Source organism: Schistocerca nitens, chromosome 8, assembly GCF_023898315.1.
Source record: "Schistocerca nitens isolate TAMUIC-IGC-003100 chromosome 8, iqSchNite1.1, whole genome shotgun sequence".
Lineage (NCBI taxonomy): Eukaryota > Metazoa > Arthropoda > Insecta > Orthoptera > Acrididae > Schistocerca > Schistocerca nitens.
Window position 1 is genome coordinate 525,883,094 of NC_064621.1, and position 19,674 is coordinate 525,902,767.

Below are 19,674 nucleotides of genomic sequence, written 5' to 3' on the forward strand. Positions count from 1 at the left end.
TACGATCTCTCCAAGTCGTGTTATCTATGTGTCGCCAGCCAAGGATACGCGCCTGCCATGTTGCACATACGCAGTCCACTTCAGCTGTAGTAGAAATGTACATTTCTCCAGCTACCTAGTGAACTATGAATTTGGAAGTTTTCAACATCTTTTAAACAAATACTTTCAGTGTGCCTTAGCAGTTAAAAATTTACAAAAAATTACCAAATATGCATCAACCAGTCGCAAAATCATGTTTTATTTATTCACTTTAGCAAATGGATTTCAACCGCAGTCTGAAGCAAGAAGGTATAGTGGGGCCGATGATGATGATGATGATGATGTGAGACAGTTTTGTTTGTGAGACAGTCATCAACGCCCGTACAAATTCCCAATTTTTTCACAATCCGGTCTAGCCACTGTCACGAATGATGAGGAAGACCATGAAATGATGAGGACAGCACAAACACATGATTTTGCGACTGGTTGCTGCATATTTGGTAATTTTATGGTTTATGGTCACTGCACGACTTGGGAACCACATGGAGCCCAGCATTCATAAGTTAAAAATTTGACAGTGTCTTTCTTTTGGTAAATTCTTCCTGTATAAAAAACATTCGAGGCATGTTTCGACATGTCGATCTGGACCATTCCCTCGTAAGGGACGAATCTCCTTAGCTCCCTCGACGTGTTGATAGCAGAGCAAATGCTTCAGCTTGTACAGCAGTACTGTCGTGGTCGCCATCACAGAGTTATGGCGATAAGTTTTTCCACCTCAGCTGCCGTCTTGCTTTTGACTCTTATCTGTTCATCCTGTTTCTGTTTACAATGGAGTACGGCCCGCCTACCTGAACTTCCTTCACACCAGGCACCAACCAAGTGTGTTACCCTTAGCAAGAAATTAGTGATTAAGCATACAGCCAATTAACATTATAATTCAGACTAGGTTAGCGTAAGAAAAATTGGAAGATAATGTACATAATATAAAAATATAAGTAGTGATACCAGGTAATATTAAGAAACAATAGCAATCTGTGATCCAGTGGACTGGACTGCGCCAATGGCTTTTATCTCAGTGATTGTAACCTATGGGATAGTGAACGGAATACTGTCACTGCAGTCTGAAGGTATGGTGGGGCCGATGATGATGATGATGTTTTGTTTGTGAGACAGTCATCAGCGCCCTTACAAAGTCCCAATTTTTTAACAATCCAGTCTAACCACTGTCACAAAGGATGAGGAAGACCATGAAATGATGAGGACAGCACAAACACCTAGTCCTCAGGCAGAGAAAATCCCCAACCCGGCTGGGAATCGAATAATAGGGCCGAGGTGCCATGTTGGACAACCCCACCTTGGCACTAGAGCTTGCCTAATTAAAACACCTCCAGCCTTGCCACTATTGCCAGGACTGGAATATAGTCAACAAAGCAAAGTTAGTGCCACACTGTCACCATGGCGACTTGGATTTCCATACGTCCAAGCATAGCTCTGCATCACCCCCTGGGGCAACGTGAAAACAGAACTCTCTGTCCCCAATTCCGAGAGTTACTCCACAACATTAGTCAACCTGACGTGGTCATTCAGCGTGCTGCTACTAGAAGCCACCTCCACTAGCTGTGAAACTGCTACACGTGGGTCTGATGGCGCTGGGAGCTGATCTCTTGCCTTCCAGCTGGTGGACAACTGCTGGCCGACTTCAGGGCACCTGCCCGGCTACCCACGGTTCGCGCCTGATCCTGAGTCTACATTTCCATCTGCACCTACATGATTACTCTGCAGTTCACACTTAAGTGCCTGACAGATGGTTCTTCGAAACACCTTCAGACTATTTCTGTATCGTTTCACTCTCTAATAACGCATTGGAAAAACGATTACTTTAAGGGGACGTTGTACGTGAAATCCGATGAAATTTGACATTTTCTGTTTTCTATTCCATAACGTACTTTGGACTTTCCTGAACATTTTGGTATGTAATACATTAAAATCAGACAATTGTGAGACCTTCAAATAATATTTTGAATGGTGACGTGTGTGACTATCGAATTTTGCGGTTACGCATGAACTGCCACAGTTGAGCAGTCATATCTTTGGAACTAAACAGTGTAGAAGGCTGTAAATTGCTTTGTTTTGTGCCTACTGCTACGTCTCAGAAGTTGGCATTACGAATAAACAAATCAGTCCTTTGTTTCTGATACTAGTTTTCATTGAAAGTAGTGTGATTATCGGCAATTTTTGTAGTAAGCTAAGTAACTGATGAATTACAGGAATATAATGAGAAGGCCATTAAAGATAATTGTGACAATTTAGAGTAAATGAAAAGAGCTGTTTGGAGCACTTCCTTTCATCGAATATCAATCAATGAAAAGCCATGTCATGCTTGATGTAAATATAGGCAAGCTGAATTTTCTGGCACACTACATGAGTTGACACATAAACATTCTCTTCCTTTGGCAGTAATGGAGGTAATCAAACCTGTTTACTGAGATTTGGCAAATCCTGAACTACTAAAGAAGTGTTTACATGAGAAGACCCAGAATGTGAATGAGTCCTTCAATAATGCTGTGTGGTGCCGTGTACCTAAAAATGTATTTGTTGGCCTTATGACTCTAACGTTAGCAGTGTCTGATGCTGTAATAACTGTTAATGGTGGGAACTATGAAAGACTTAAGGTTCTGCAGAAGTTAGGGATAAGATTTGGACGTGAAGCATAGTTAGCTGCTCAGCAAATGACAAAAGAAGCAAGAAAGAAAAGGAGGAGGCAAGCACTGCGCTGTTTTGATACTGAAGAAGAGACAGGCTATAGGTCAGGGCAATTCTAGTGCATAAAAGACGCAGAAATGTAGGTCTGTATAACAATTTATAATAAAAAAGTTTTAAACCTCAATATATCTGAACTAAATTTTTTGCAATAAATGACTCGTTTTCTAAAAAAAGTGCTGATGGCAGAGACATGCAATTTTCAAAGCATGACAAATGTGAGATTCAACACATGTGGAACTAGAATAATTAAAATATCCTGAGTTTTTTTGTTTTTATGTTCATTTATTTACAAAATTCTGTCAAAAAATTGAGGGTTTGAAAAAAAGATAACATGCCCACAATACAATTTTAGTAATAATTCTAGTTCAGTGATCTAGAAAGATGCATTCAATAATTACGGAAAATTGTAAATTGGTGTCTTAAAAAGTTTCCAAGATAATGAGTCACAAAATTCGATCATTTCACATTGGCGGCATAGGACATACAATGTCCCCTTAATCTTTCTGTATGACTCTGATTTATTTCATACCATTACGGTGATCATTTCCCCCTATGTAGGTTGACGACAATAAAATTTTCTTTTTACATTTTGGGGACAAATGGTGATTGAATTTCGTGATAAATATCTCGCCGCAACGTAAAGAGCCTTTGTTTTAATGGCTGACACCACAAACCGCTTATCATATCGGCAAGACTTTCACCCCTATTTCGTGATAATGTAAGACGAGTTACCCTTTTTTGGTCTTTCTCGACGTCCTCCGTCAATCTTATCTGATAAGGATCCCCCACTGCACAGCAGTACTCTAGCAGAGGATGAACAAGCATAGTGCAGGCAGTCTCTTTAGCAGATCTGTTGCATCTTCTAAATGTTCTGCCAATAAAACGCGTAGCATGGAAATCTGCATCCTTGTGCGGGCTCTAAATTTGGCACCCCTCCCCTTTTCATTTTCGCAACCAACCAGAAATTTAGAAAGACCTTTGACAGTGCGTCACAATAATTGGTCAACGCTTATGAAAAGAAGATAGGAACACCTCAATTTATTTTCCCTGCATAATTTTTTGAGTGTATTCTACGCTTTCTTTTATACTGAACAATTCGTTTCCGAAGATTATTTTATGACTTATTCGTGTGAGTTCCCCGTAATAACAAAAGAAAAACGTTATATATTTAAAACAATTTAACGAAAAAGCACATTCATACTTTGAGATGTAAATAGTTTGCAACATCTGAACCTACAGGAGAATAAAGTCTTTTGGCCGGATGAGTCTCGTTTTTCTAATTTCTGGCAGAGTTAACTTCCCAAAAGTGAAACATTGCGGGGTTTGGTGATGGTTTGTGAAGTCATGTCCTGGTATTCCAGGGCCCCACAGTTACTCTGCCACGTCGCATTACTACTAAGGATTCCGTGACCATTTTGGTTGATCAGGCCCATCTCGCCGTACAATGTTAGTTCTCTAATGGTGGTGCCGTTTTCCAAGACCACGGGGTCACTGCAGTCATCAGATCTCAATAATGTTTAGCCTCGGGGCTGAACTTTGTAGACAGTGGAGACAATAGAGCGAGGGGAAAACGATTGTCTGTATGCCTCCGTATGAGCCCTAATTTCTCGTATCTTACCTTCCTGATCCCTACCCACATTGTATGTTAGCGGCAGTAGAATCGTTCGGCAGTCAGCTTCAAATGCCGCTTCTCTAAATTTTCTCAATAGTGTTTCTCGAAAATTACGTCGCCTTCCCTCCAGGGATTCCTATTTGAGTTCCCGAAGTATCTCCGTATCACTTACGTGTTGTTCAAACCTAACGGTAACAGATCTAGCAGCCCGCCTCTGAAATTCCTCTGTCAATCTTCAATCCGACCTCGTAAGGATTCCAAAGACTCGAACAGTACTCATGAATAGGTCGCACCAGCGTCTTGTATGCGGTCTCCTTTATTGGTGAACTACTCTTTCCTAAAATACTCCCAATAAACCAAAGTCGACCATTCGCCTTCCCTACCACAATTCTCGCATGCTCGTTCTATCTCATATCGCTTTGCAACGTTACGCCCAGATATTTAAACGACTTGACTGTGTCAAGCAGGGCACTAGTAATACTGTATCCGAACATTACAGGTTTGTTCTTCCTACTCATCCTCATTAACTTACATTTTGCCACATGTAGGGCTAGCTGCCATTCATCACACCAACAGGAAATTTTATCTGAGTCGTCTTGTATCACCCTACAATATCACAGTACACTACGGCATCATCAGCAAACAACCGCAGACTGCTGCCCACCCCGTCCGCCGATCATTTATGTGTCTAGACAACAAAATAGGTGCTATTACACTTCTCTGGGGCACTCCTGACGGTACCCTAGTCTCCGATGAACATTCGCCGTCGAGGAGAACATGCTGGGTTCTAATACTTAAGAAGTCTTAGAGCCACTCACATATATGTGAACATAATCCATATGCTCGTACCTTCATTAACTGTCTGCAATGGGGCATCGTGTCAAATGCTTTCCGGAAATCTAGAAAAATGGAATCTGCCTGTTCCCTTTCACCCATCGTCCGCAGTATATCATGTGTAAAAAGGCAAGCTGAGTTTCGCACGAGAATGGTATAAGATTCGCTTGAAAACTATCCAGCTTTCCCGGTACTTGCTGCCTGCTGCCCGCGCCCTGCCCCCACCCCCTCCCCACATCTGTCCCGCCCTCCCTTCCGCGCTACACCACCGAAAAAGAAAAATTATGCTTGTCCGTCCGCTGCTAGAGTACTGCAGTACCGTGTGGGTCCCTTAACGGATAGTACTGACAGAGGACATCGAAAAAGTTCAGAGATGGCAGCTCGTTTTGTATTATCTCGAAATAAGGGACAGAGAATCACGGACATGATATGTGAGCTGCGGTGGCAGTCGGAGCAAACGCGTTTTTTCGTTTCCACGAGATATTTTCAGGAAATTTCAACCACCAGCTTTTGTGCGAATGCAAAAATGTTTCATTGAATCCCACCTAGGTAGGGAGAGATGACTATCGTAGTAAATCAGAGCTCGCGCGCAAATATTTCGGTGTTCACTTATGGAGGGACGTTGATGAAATTGACCAAAAATGTCAATTTTCGATTTGCTTTTGATTTGTTAGTACAACTCAAAGGTTCAGTGTTGAAATCGCATCCGGAGTGCTTGAAAATTAATTAAAAGTGTGACTCGGCCTCCTGGCCACGCCCACGTTTTGAAGCAGCACTTCAGTATCAGCTCAGTGAACAACGATTCTGTGTATTACTTTCAACCAAGCGTGCGCGGGATACATCTAGAAGTCCGTGATACATACTCTTTGGTTTTATAGATCATCTTTGACTCTGTTCCGTATCTTATAAACAATAACAAACTAGCTGCATCGTTTATGGCTAAGCAATTCTTTTTTTGCCTTATGATACTGATGGAGATTTATACAAGTGTTCGATTCTTTCTTCATTCAGTTATGCGACGATCACAAAGAGCGTATAAAAACTGGATAAACTGAATTTGAATAAGTTAGTGAATTGAAGACGTGAGAAACAACGACAAACCAGCAATAAGACTACGTCCGAAGTAACTACATCTGCTGAAAATGTGAACTCGTCTTCTAGCAGCTCCAAGCGAAAAATTGAAGAGGTGAATGCTGCATACTACAGTGATGAATCTCAGTACACTGGATTTAGATTAATTGGCCTTGGATTATTGACTGCAGCAGTGAAATTTTCTTGTGTTTGTAAGACGTGTGGTAGTGATAACATTCAGCTAATAGATGGTGGAAAGGGAGTAGGCTTGGCAGCCAATCTGCATATTGTGTGCAAAAAGTGCGATGCTGATAGCTCATTAAAAACTTGTAAATGTAAAAACTGGATTGAGGTGCATTGGAGTTGGGAGAGAAGGGGCAAATTTATTGTGTGGAATAATGAATATGCCAGCGCCATGTCTGAGATTTACAAAAAATAAACTGTGTACTGGAAAACATAATTTCTGACGCGTGTGTGAGGACAGTGTGATAGCAACTACAGCAGAAGCTATTGCAGACAATGACCCGTTAGATGAGAACGATTCTGGTCCTGTTAGAACAGATCTTGTTGTGTCATGTGACGGTACATTCATGAAAAGAGGGCATACGTCTTTATATGGTGTGTCAAGTGACATAATTATTGACACAGGGAAGGTACTAGATGTTCAAGTTATGAGCAAATTCTGCCATAACTGTGCTCTTAGTGGAGAATGTGAAGAAGATGTAAAAGGACATAACTGCAGCAAAATATTTTCTGGTTCTAGTGGTGGAATGGAAGGAGCTGGTATGCACATTATTTTTAAGAGATCTGTCAAGGAACGTGGTGTCAGATATGTGAAATATCTTGGGGATAATGACTCCGGTGCATTCAAGTCTGCGAATGAGTGCAAACCTTATGGAGAACTTTCAACTGAGAAACTTGAATGCATAGGTCACATCCATAAGAGAATGGGCTCAATATTGAGGAAACTTGTCAGTGACATGAAGAGCAAAAAGTTGGAACATCGAAAGGGTATTGGTGGACACAACAGACTCACAAAGAATATGATACTCTCTTCAAGAGTATTATGGCAAGACTATCAGACAGAACCTATCCAGTGCAAATGACGTATTTCCACATGTTGTCAACAGATGAACACTCTATTCATAATCTGTGCCACATTAGCTGGTGTAAATATCTACAAGCTCAGATAGATAACAACCCCTATATTCATTAGGAGAGGCTTCCAAATTGTGTCCTGGATACTCACAAGCCCACTTACAGGTTTCTAGCCGATCCTGCACTACTCAAAAAGTGTGTTCATGGCAAAACAAAAAACCCAAATGAGTCTCTAAATTCACTCATATGGAAACGATGCCCTAAAAACAAATTTGAATCCGATACAGTGTAAGTAGGCTGTTTAGGTTTTTATATTGGTAACGCCACGTAGCGCTCTGTATGAAAATCACTGGCTGTGCTGTTTGCAGTCTGTGGATGGTTAGCATTGTTGTAATATTCGCTATTGTAGTGTTGAGCAGTTGGATGTGAACAGCGCGTAGCTTTGCGCAGTTGGAGGTGAGCCGCCAGCAGTGGTGGATGTGGGGAGAGAGAGCAGATGATCTGGACGTGTGTCCATCAGAGACAGTAAATTTGTAAAACTGGATGTCATGAACTGATATATATATATATATATATATATATATATATATATATATATATATATATATATATATATAATGACTTTTTAACACTGTTAAGGTAAATACATTGTTAGTTCTTTATCAAAAACTTTCATTTGCTAACTATGCCTATCAGTAGTTAGTGACTTCAGTAGTTAGAATCTTTTATTTAGCTGGCAGTATTGGCGCTCGCTGTATTACAGTAGTTTGAGTAACGAAGATTTTTGTGAGGTAAGTGATTCATGAAAGGTATAGGTTATTGTTAGTCAGGGCCATTCTTTTGTAGGGATTATTAAAAGTCAGATTGCGTTGCGCTAAAAATATTGTGTGTCAGTTTAGTGTTGATCATAATGTGCAAACAGAGTAATGTCGGAGTACGTTCAGTTTTGCTCAGCTGTTTGAAAAGCAAATAATGTAAGAGGTTTATCAGCACAGTCAATTCAGTAATTTTTCTAAGGGGACGTTTCAACAGTTGTCAGAATCGCAACTTACGATGCGGTTATTGCATTTAATGATGGGAACGCCGCGAGGATGAAGGTATTAGAAAGAATGGGCTTCAAGATAGGAAATTTTACTCAAGACATCCTGAGAAAAATAGATTTACAGCGTGTGTCTGCAGCTGAAAAGTCAGTTGAAGACCTGGTAAAGGAAAGAAGACAGACAACAAGGAACCAGAAGAGAAGCCTTGAAGGGAAAGTCGACCCAGAGTACAAATGTGGTGACTTCAGAAGAAGTGACATAAGGAAAAAGTTAGGTTGAACTTTAAATTGCATTTCCTGGGAAGTTTGTTTTTTAAAGTCTATGTATCTTTTCCTCATAATCTATGAATGCTAGAATCATGAAATTTTGTACACATATTTCTGTAAACCTAATAAACGTTGTCTCAAGAGCAAATTTTGAAATTCTGATTGTAAGTTGAGATATGGGGCAAAGTGCATGGAATTTTGCATGAATTAAAAATAGTACTTGTGGAATTGTAATTAAAAAATTATGAAAATTCTCCTATTTGGTCTATTCCAAAAACCTCACGAGAGAAGCTTTCAACATATAAAGAGATGAATCGGAGAAATTTTTGTAGAAATCTCTTGAATAGTTTCTGAGAACAAGGAACACACATAATTTTTTGAAAGTAAAACTTCAAATTTCATTAAAAAACAGTTGAATGTATATAATCGAAGGATTTCATATGTAAATGTGTTACTTTCATCTAAAGTGTGGTACAAAATTTCATTGGCGTATCTCCAAAACTGTGGATTTGGCGCATTTTTGAAATAGTGTGTGTTTTTCATCATCGTCCTCCCTTATCCCATGTGTTATTCCAGAGCAGAGCGGTCGAGAAATAATCTGAAAATGATCCTGGCGCTTTGATGTGTATTGCAGAGTACTAATGTAAATGTAGGTGCAGATGTAGTAGATCGTGTCCCGGAGGTATCAAAGGTTAGCCAGTGTGGTAGTGGAGGGAAATGTTAGGAAGTGGGAGGGGGGGTAAAAAGTGTAGAGAGATACCCAGTTTTGATACAGTAATAAGGTAAAAATGAATGTAAGTTGCGACAGCTATGTAGAGATGAGGAGGCTGCACAAGGTAAGAGAGATTCATTAAACCAGTCATCAGAAAGATACCCACAAGACCGACAAGAATATAAATCGCATACTAGAGTTTCCCGAAAAGCGGCGTGATATCGATCTCAGACGGGCTCACATCGGACAGTAGTTCAGTACCTATTTTAAGAAGTATAAATGCTGATTTTCATCCTTGTACTAATGTGTATGTGGTGTAGACTGAACTATGTCGCTTCACGGTAATGGTTTTGAAGTTACAGCCTAGCGACCGGTGCAGCCCCTATCGCGAGCTGCCGCCACAGAAAGTTGTGCTGCTAGGCCGTTCTGCCTGATGAGTCTGAGTTAGCGCTGCAAGTACTTCCATTAACTTCACACGGCTCGGATACCTGGTCCTCTCTGACAAACTGTCTGAAAGTTGTCTCTGCGCTATGTAGGAAACCAAGGCGTCAATTTAGTTAATCGAACGAATTACTTGGTGCTCTTAGTTGTTAAATCTTCTACCTCAACAGTGAGAACGGCATTTCTCCTACATGTACTGACGCAGAGTGGACCTGCAGTGCTTATAAATGAGCATGATCATTTTGTTAGATACAGACACATTTTGTTGTTTTGTAAATGAATTTTGATCACCAATGAAGTAGAGAGAAATTATTGGGGAGAAAATAGGAAGGATAGGATCCATGACAACGTTGACCTCGTAAGCAGGATTAATTTGTTTTCAAAGTATAGAGTGTGAATCAGGAGGAAAGGTGCATGCTTTGAGGGGTGATAGTGGTTCTAATAAAAATTTCATATCTATGTATTTCCCGTTCTTATCACTTTCCGAGAAACCCAATGAAAATAATGTGGAACAAGACAAATGCTGGTGATAGTAAATGAAACATTGTGATCTAATATTTTGTTTAATTGCGCTCATTTCTTCCCTAAAGATCTTCTTCAAAAGTATATCGTCAACTCTCAACACGTTTTGCAACTTTTGTAGACAGCTACTGCGTTGTTAACCTGAGCTCATTCATACGGTTCTTTACTTGAGCACACGCATGTATAAACCAAGTGAGAATTTGCTCCTTTGTGTTCACTCTGCGCATGCAGACTCCGCTCTTGAGTGAAACCCACGAACATTAATCTTATGGAGTAAGACTGGGTAACCTCGGTGGCCAAGAAATGACTCCACGGCTATCGATACAACGCCCAGATACGTTTCAGTGAGGTTCTGTGCCACTGACCGTACGGAATGTGCAGAAGATCTGTTGTGCTGAAAGTACATACGAGGTTGTGTTGCCAAATGAATACCCTCCAAGTATTCTGGTAACACATGTTGAAGGAAATCAGGACGCCGTACTCCATTAAGACGGTTATGTAAAACAGTTGGACCGATGAGCTGGTCACGGGAAGCGCGCATTAAAATGGTCAGTAAAGACAACACTACCTACCCTAATGCCATTTTGGCTGTATTCGCATGTGTTTGCTATTGAAGAAGAACGTGCGACTGACGCTTGGGATTTTCAAACAGCTGTATGTCGGACACTGTAAAGAAAAGAGGATACACATGTTCATATGAGGTTTTTTGTCCAGAATCACGAATACAATCACCCGTCGAAGCATGCACCTTTCCTCGTGATTCAACAAGCATAAAAATGGTGTCTACAGACTGTATGACAAAGAATTCGGTGTGAGCGTAGTCGAAAGAAAGAGTTAATGATGGGAAATAAAACTCACAACTAGAAGTTCATAAAAGTAGAAACAGACAAGTGGTTAAAGGTTGTCATACTAAGTGTTCAACCAAGAAGTGACGGAAGAATCCATAAATAAGATGTCATAATGATTTAATATTGAAGTCAACCGTGCCGAGAAATATTCTATCTACGATATAATGTTATCAGACATTGGTATGGAAATTGGAAGTGCAATCATGAAACTGTGTCACAGAGAAGATTGGACCCACAAATAACCTAATGAAAAGTTTGTTATTAAAACTTGAAACATCGCAGTAGGCTGCTTACTCCCAGGAGAGTTATTATGAAATGTAGGTTGTAGCCCTTGTGTAAACGGTATGTTTCGACGGCGCTTTTTGCTTTTGCACGTCATCGTGTGAGTATTGTTGGCTGTATTTTAGTTCTAGCAGTAGAGAGAGTTGTGGTGTGAGCGCGGTATTGTGTCGGGAAAGGTTACTGTCAGAAGCTTTGTGACGAGGTTATTTCCGTTGTTACTTATGGTGTGAATTTGTGTTGTCGAAAGGTGGACAATAAACAACTTACGCTGATATTTCAGATTCCGTTTGTTTATTTAGTGTTATGTTTTGTGAAGTGTGATTGATTGAAGTGAGACAGTGTCATACGGTTCTCACATTAACGTGACAACCACCTATGTTCGAAGTAAACGTGTATGTATGTATGTTAACTGGGGACCTAGAAATGACGGAGAGGCTTCGTCCCCGCCGCAGCCGCAGTGGTCCACAACCTCACGACGACTACCGCGGTCCACTTCACCCCTCCGCCGCCCCACACCGAACCCAGGGTTATTGTGTGGTTCGGTCCCCGGTGGACCACCCCTTCCCCCCCGCCCCCCAGGGAACGTCTCACACCAGACGAGTGTAGCCCCTATGTTTGCGTGGTAGAGTAATGGTGGTGTACACGTACATAGCATAACTGAGGCGGAATAAGGGGAACCAGCCCGCATTCACCGAGGCAGAGGGAAAACCGCCTAAAAACCATCCACAGAATGGCCAGTTCACCGGACCTCGACATAAATTAGCCGGGCGGATTCGTGCCGGGGACCAGGCGCTCCTTCCCACCTGGAAAGCCGTGCGTTACACCGCACGGCTAACTGGGCGCGCTTACGTTAACGTGTACTAACCACTCACAGGCATCAGGTGGTAGTACGAGCAGTGGGGGGTATATGAGGCGTGTGGTGGGACGTTCAAACAGTGCAGTCGTTGTCCTAATGCGAAAACGGAAAAGGGCATTATCATTGGCTTTTGTGCCAAGACTAGAAGCATTTCCGAAGCGGCAAAGTTTGTTAACTGTTCGTGTGCCACCGTGGTTAAAGTATACTGTGCATGGAAAAATGGCGCTATCCAAAGCCGGCGCTGAGGCAACTGTGGCGCACCATGGGCCACAGATGACAGGGATGAACAACGGCTGCAGAGGTGTGTACGGGCAAGGAGACGTGCTACTGTTGAACAACTGAGTATTGTTGGCAGTATTTTAGTTCTAGCTGTAGAGAGAGTTGTGGTGTGAGCGCGTGATTGTGTCAGGAAAGGTTATTGTCAGAAAAATTGTGACCAGATTATTTCCATTGTTGCTTCTGGTGTGAATTTGTGTTGGGGAACAATAAAGAACTTACGCTGCTATCCCAGCTTCCGTTTGTTTATTCAGTTTTGTGTCGTGTGCAGTGTGGTTGATGAAGTGAGACAATGCTACCGGTTCTCACATTAACGTGACGATCACTTATGTTCGACGTTAACGTGTAGTAACAAATCACAGGCGGCAGGTGGTAGTACGAGTAGTGGAGGGTATATGAGGCGTGTCGTGGGACGTGCAAACAGTGCAGTCGTTGTCCTAATGCGAAAACGGAGTGGTTTTTCTGACGTCCAAAAGGGCATATCATTGGCATTTGTGCCAAGACTAGAAGCATTTCCGAAGCGGCAAAGTTTGTTAACTGTTCGTGTGCCGCCGTGGTTATATACTGTGCATGGAAAAATGGCGCTATCCAAAGGTGGTGCTGAGGCGCACCGTGGGCCACAGATTACAGGGATGAACAAGGGCTGCAGAGTTGTGTACGGGCGAGTAGTCGTGCTACTGTTGAACAACTGAGCACACAGATGACCCACTGGGCTATCAACAGTGTCGCTTCAACGACCGTTCAGTGAACGTTGCTGCATGTGGGCCAAAACAGCAGGCGCCTGGTTCATGCACACATGCTGACTGCTGTTCATGCTGGACGTCCACTGAGAGGCGACACGTGGCCTTTTTGGATGAATGACGTTCATGTTCCATCCACAGATGACCGTTGGCGTGTACGGCGTGGTAAGTCTGAAACCGAACACCCTGCCAAAATCATCGGAAGGGTCCAAGCCGGTGCGTGAGGCGTTATGGTATGGGGAATGTTTTGTGGGATTCCCTGGGTTATTTCGTCATTCTGGAAGGCACAATCGATCAACACAAGTATGTATGTATTCTTGGGGACCATGTCGACCCCTACATGCAGTTTGTTTTTCCTCGGCACGATGGTATCTATGAGCACACAATGCAACGTGTCACACAGCATGTTCAAAGTGCACCAGGATGAGTTTATCTCACTCTCCTCGCCACCGAGCTCCCCGGATTTAAACAGAATCAAGAATCTCTAGGACGACCTCGACTGGGCTGTTTGTGACATGGATCTTCAACCAAGCTGACCATGGCACTGGAGTCAGCACAGCACATTCTAGAACGTCGTCGACTCTCTTCCTGGACATCCCGCAGCAGTCTGCACTGGAGAACTGTTTATTCAGTCTTTTGACCTTGGTCACATTAATGTGATTGGACAGTGTAATATGAAAGGGCTGAGAGAGCTTCACTTACAACTAGCTAGCTTAGACACTCCTGTACATTCAGATGTACACTCTACACCAAACTATACTCATTTAAGAAGACTCTGGCTCTGAAGGTTCCTGGTTAAACTTGGGTAGAGCTGGGGATTTTTCTCGTTCCAGTCCCTCCAGTATGGTCCCAGGTCCACTCAGCCTGCTACGAAATGAGTGCTCACGGTCCTGAGACGGTTTACAAGGTGGCCACGGCGATGGGCCTGTCAACCTCCCCCTCCCAGCGCAGCGGCGATGGAAGGCTCCAAGTCTGGTGCAGTCAGGTCAATAGACCGATCATGGGCTTGCACCACAGACATTGGTCTATGCGCTCCATAATCATTGTGAGATTCATAATATGTGAGGCTTCAGTTGGGTGAAATGATAGATGAATTCCTAGGGGAGGAATTTCAATCTGTGTAACTATGGAGAGAGATCCTCGTGTAGTTGATGTCAGTCTCAGCAACGAAATCCATCGGACAAGTGTTGGGTGCACACTCATCTCCCTGTAGCATGTACAGTAAGTTCTGGAACGTATGAGAACAAATACTGTCTTCGACAAAGGTATCATCGAAGGCAATAGTATACAGTAGATTAAGATTGTGGAGAATTTAGTTGGAATACACTTTGAGCCAGTAAAAGATGTTTCAAATTGGAGTGGTTGAAAAGAGTTTAAAGTCCAGTCGACGACGAGGTCACTAGAGGTGGAGCACAAGCTCGCATTCAGGAAGTAAGTCGGCGTTGTCCCTTCAAAGGAACGCTTCCGGCTTTTTCTTGAAACGTTCTAGGGATATCATGGAAAACCTAATTCTAGATGGTCAGTCGGGAGTTTGAACTGCCTTCCTCCAGAATGTGAATCCAGTGTCTTAACACTACATCACCTCGGTCGACTACTCTCGGACCTTCAGTATCTGTAAATGAGCAATATGTGAGTCACGTGTCATGCTGAGTTATCCAGGGGCTCAACTGCGCACGGTGTCTTTCTTCATATTGACTACTGATCGGCTATTCTTCAGTCTTCACCAGACAGAATACTAGCGCCAGAACGTATTGGGGTATCTTGACTAATTCCCTACTCATTTTATCAGTTTACTGCAGGAACTCCTTTCTGTACGACTGTTTCAAACAGACAGTAGAAAAAGCTGGAAAGAGTAAACTGGGAGCATGCGTGTTACTGTGCTGAATAGACACCGGAAACCACTATCGTATGATTACGTTACTGGCGGCAAATCACTGCAAAAACTAAGTACTCTGAAGAAGTGCCTACGGGTAGCGATCTGGAGCGACGTAAAATAGAATTACGACATAAAGTCCGCCCCCGGTAGCTGAGTGGTCAGCGCGACAGAATGTCAATCCTAAGGGCCCGGGTTCGATTCTAGGGTGGGTCGGAGATTTTCTCCGCTCAGGGACTGGTGTTGTGTTCTCCTAATCATCATCATTTCATCCCCATCGACGCACAAGTTACCGAAGTGGCGTCAAATCGAAAGACCTGCACCCAGCGAACGGTCTACCCGACGGGAGGCCCTAGTCATACGACATTTATTTACGACATAAAGTTGACTGTAGGAAAAGAAGATTGAGGTTGATATTCATTCGAAGAAAGAGAAAAGAAATTCATTAACGAAACCAGTAGCTTACGAAACCTAAGCTTAGTAGAAGAGACAGAGAAGGTCCAACGAACAGCGGCGCGTTTCGTCACGGGATCGTTTAGTCGGCGCAATAGCATTAAGGAGATGAGATGCTCAACAAACTCCAGCGGCATTCGTTACAAGAGAGGCGTTGTGAATCACTGAGACGTATATTGCTGAAATTCCAATAGCGTACGTTAGTAGAAACGTCGGCGAATATGTTACTTTTTCCAACATGTGACTCGCGAAATGACCACGGCGATCACAGAATTTAGAGCTTATATGGGATTTTACTGGCAGTCGTTCTTCCCATACACCATTCACGAATGGAACAGAGGAGGGACAAAAAATAGTGCTACCAAAGGTGCCCTGCGCCACACACCGTAAGGTGGCTTGCAGTGTGTAGATGTTGAGACACACGGTGATCTTCTCCACAGGCGACAAGCTCTAGGGATTGATCGATGAGACAATACCGAATAAAAAAAGGTTTAATAAACTAATGTCCGGACATGCATGGCTTCCATGCTAGAGACCATTTATTCAATAACACATTGCTACAGAGACAGCGGTCTAATTCGCGGTGTACCGTGCGGCCACAGTTCCAGCATGCGTGGCTTCCTCCTAGAGGGTGGTACGGTTCCTCATACGTCATACCCTAGTGTCCTGCCTTGCCATAGTAATTGGTATTGCTGACTCACCTTGTAGTGGATGTGATAAACCGTTGTACACAATGGTTCCGTATTGATTCGAGGAGCTTGCCGACATGGTGCTTACTTACGTAAAGACAAATGACAACGGGCAGCAAGGTTGTATCAGGAGATCTATCCACGCCGATAGCAACCACAGCTTTCAATGTTTGCAACAGTGTTTCTCAGCTTGTCCGAGACAGTGTCTTCGTTTCAGGAAGCAGTAGATCATGGAGGAGGTACCCGGAATGTTCGGACACCAGACTTGGAGGAAAATGTGATTAGCACCGTGGAAGGCGACCGCCTTGTCAGTATCAGACAGTTGGTCTTCCAGTACTGGGTAAGCCAGACCACCGTGTGGAACATTCTGCATGACAATTATTACTACCCTTATTAACAGCGTGTGCAGGGCTTACTAGCGACAGACTTTCCACATCAGGAGCTGGTTTGTCACTGGTTTTTCCAACAGGCAACCTCGATTCCGGCATTTTATGATCCATCCTATTCACAGATGAGGTCAACTTTATGCGGAGTGCAACTTTCACAACTGTCACCTTTGGGAGAGTACGCAGAATGGCATGGTGACAGCATCGGTGCAGCTGGAATATGTGGACCGGGATAATTGGCGACCGTATTTTGGGACCACCCTTCTTCCCATGTCGCCTAACAGGCCGAACCCATCGGCGTTTCTTGCGGGTGACTTTGCCTCTCCTGCTGGAAGAAGTGCCATTGACGATTCGAAGGGTTATGTGGCTGCTACATTAAGGTGTTGCAGTCCACTTGGCCGTTAACGTCCAGACGCATCTCAATCGTGTCTTCCTGGTCGATGGATCGGACGCGGAAGTCCAGTCGCATGGCCGCTCTTTTACCGGATCTTATCCCGTGCGATTTCTGGTTATGGGGCCATCTCAAAAGTATCGTGTACGCAGACACCATTACAGATGTGGAGACACTGGAGCAGCGAATTCATGCTGCCCTGGGCGCTGTTCGATACAGCCTGGCCGATGTGAACGTGTGAGACAGAACCTCAGTGACCGGTTTTGCCCATACAAGGCTCCGCACACCCCGTCCTAAGCAGTTTGCTGCACTTCTCTGCCTCGAGGCCCAAATCAGTTCATCTGCGTCCATATCGATGTCCGCTGGTTGCGCCGGCCAGGGTGGCCGAGCGGTTCTAGGCGCTACAGTCTGGATCTGCGCGACCGCCACGGTCGCAGGTTTGAATCCTGCCTCGGGCATGGATGTGTGTGATGTCCTTAGGTTAGTCAGGTTTAAGTAGTTCTTAGTTCTAGGGGACTGATGACCTCAGATGTTAAGTCCCATAGTGTTCAGAGCCATTTGAACCATTTTGCACAGAACGTGCTACGGTGCGTACACGCGTGCACTGAGGCACATGGAAACCATTTTCGACAAGTACTGTGACTGTGGCTGCATGGTACAGCAGGTATTAGGCCGCAGTCTCTGTAACAATGTATGACTGAATAAAAGTTCTCTAGCATGGAGACCATGCATTTCGGACATAAGTTCGTTAGATCTGTTTTGCTCCATATCTCCTCATCGATCAATCCGTAGAGTTTCCAGACGGTGGAAAAATCGTCCTGTAGAAATAAGAAGGGTGCAAGAATGCGCCTGGAATGAAAAAGTATAAAAACAAGATGCACGTAGAACATTCTCATCCATAGAAGGGATATACACAGTCTGAAAAAAAGCGAAGCACCGACAGGACCATGGAACAATCATATCCACAGGAGGGATATACATTGCCTGACAAAAAGCGATGCACCAAGAGGAAATGGTCGGGTGTCTGTGTAAATTCGTACTGTCACGTGCTATCGGCGGTTGTGTAAATGACTAGTATCGCCACCAGCGGATCAAAATGGTTGAAATGGCTCTGAGCACTATTGGACTTAACTTCTGAAGTCATAAGTCCCCTAGAACTTAGAACTATTTAAACCTAACTAACCTAAGGACATCACATACATCCATGCCCGAGGCAGGATTCGAACCTGCGACCGTGGCGGTCGCGCAGATCCAGACTGTAGCGCCTAGAACCGCTCGGCCACCCTGGCCGGCGCCACCAGCGGACATCGATATGGACGCAGATGAACTGATTTGGGCCTCGAGGCAGAGAAGTGCAGCAAACTGCATCGGACGGTGTGTGCGGAGCCTTGTATGGGCAAAACCGGTCACTCAGGTACTTATCTGCCGACGGTAATGGGCCGAGACCTTCACTTCTTACGCTGTAGTCGGCCAACTCGGACCTGTCCTTCGCATCGGGCCGAACTGATTGTTCAGTCATTGGCGCTGGTCTCGTTTTATGCTTTTCTCCGTGCCTGTCCCTATATGGTTTCCGGACTCTCTGGACCCACTGCATTGACCTGCACGTCGAGTTTGTTTCCTCTTACGGCGTACAGCTCCCTGACTCCGAAGCAGAGTGCACTAGTGTTGTTCGTGTTGAGTGTTGTTACCGTTCCTGGTAGGATACATAAGCGGCGCGACTAACGTCAGATGCTGAGTGATCACTGTAAAGGACACACAGGTGCCACATACTCCTTCGAGACAGCGTTATCAGTACCTCATAGAGTTTCAAATGGACTTAATTCTGGGTCTCTATTTGGCTGGCTGGTCGAATCGTGCTATATCCAGATGTGTGGGGCATTCGGATGTGACATTCGGATGGCCAGATTCCGAACTGCATGGGATCGTGACGGCAGGCGTACACGCAGTCAGAGTTTCAGACGACCACGTATGACCGCTTCAGTGGAGGACTGCTGCATTGTGCACCGAGTACATCATCATCCGCTTCACATCTGCGTCTGCCGTCCAAGAACAAATAGTGGACTCCCTGCAACAATCTCTGCCGCCTCACACCTTTAGTAGCAGACTTGCAGCAGCCAAATGGAATTACAGACCCAATTCGTGGGCTGCCGATAACACAACGGCTGCTTTTGAACTGGTGCCGTGACTTGTTAGCATGGACTACTGATGAATGGCATCAGTGTATGCTCCGATGGATCGCGGTTCCGCACTGCCCCGGATGACTATCGTGGGTAAGTAAGACGGCCACGTGGGTAGAGGTCCCATTCTCCCAACGTTTTGGAGAGACACAGCCGTGTTACTCCTCGCGTCGTGATATGGGGAGCCATCGAGCATGATTTCGGGTTACGATTGGTAGTGACTGAGAGAACTCTGGTGGCACAACGGTACCCTGTGTCATTTGTTCTCTCTTACAACTGTATCGTGGTGCCATTTTTCAACAGGACAATGCTCGTCCACACATGGCACCGGTCTCTATGAACTGTCTGAATGATACTGAGCTACT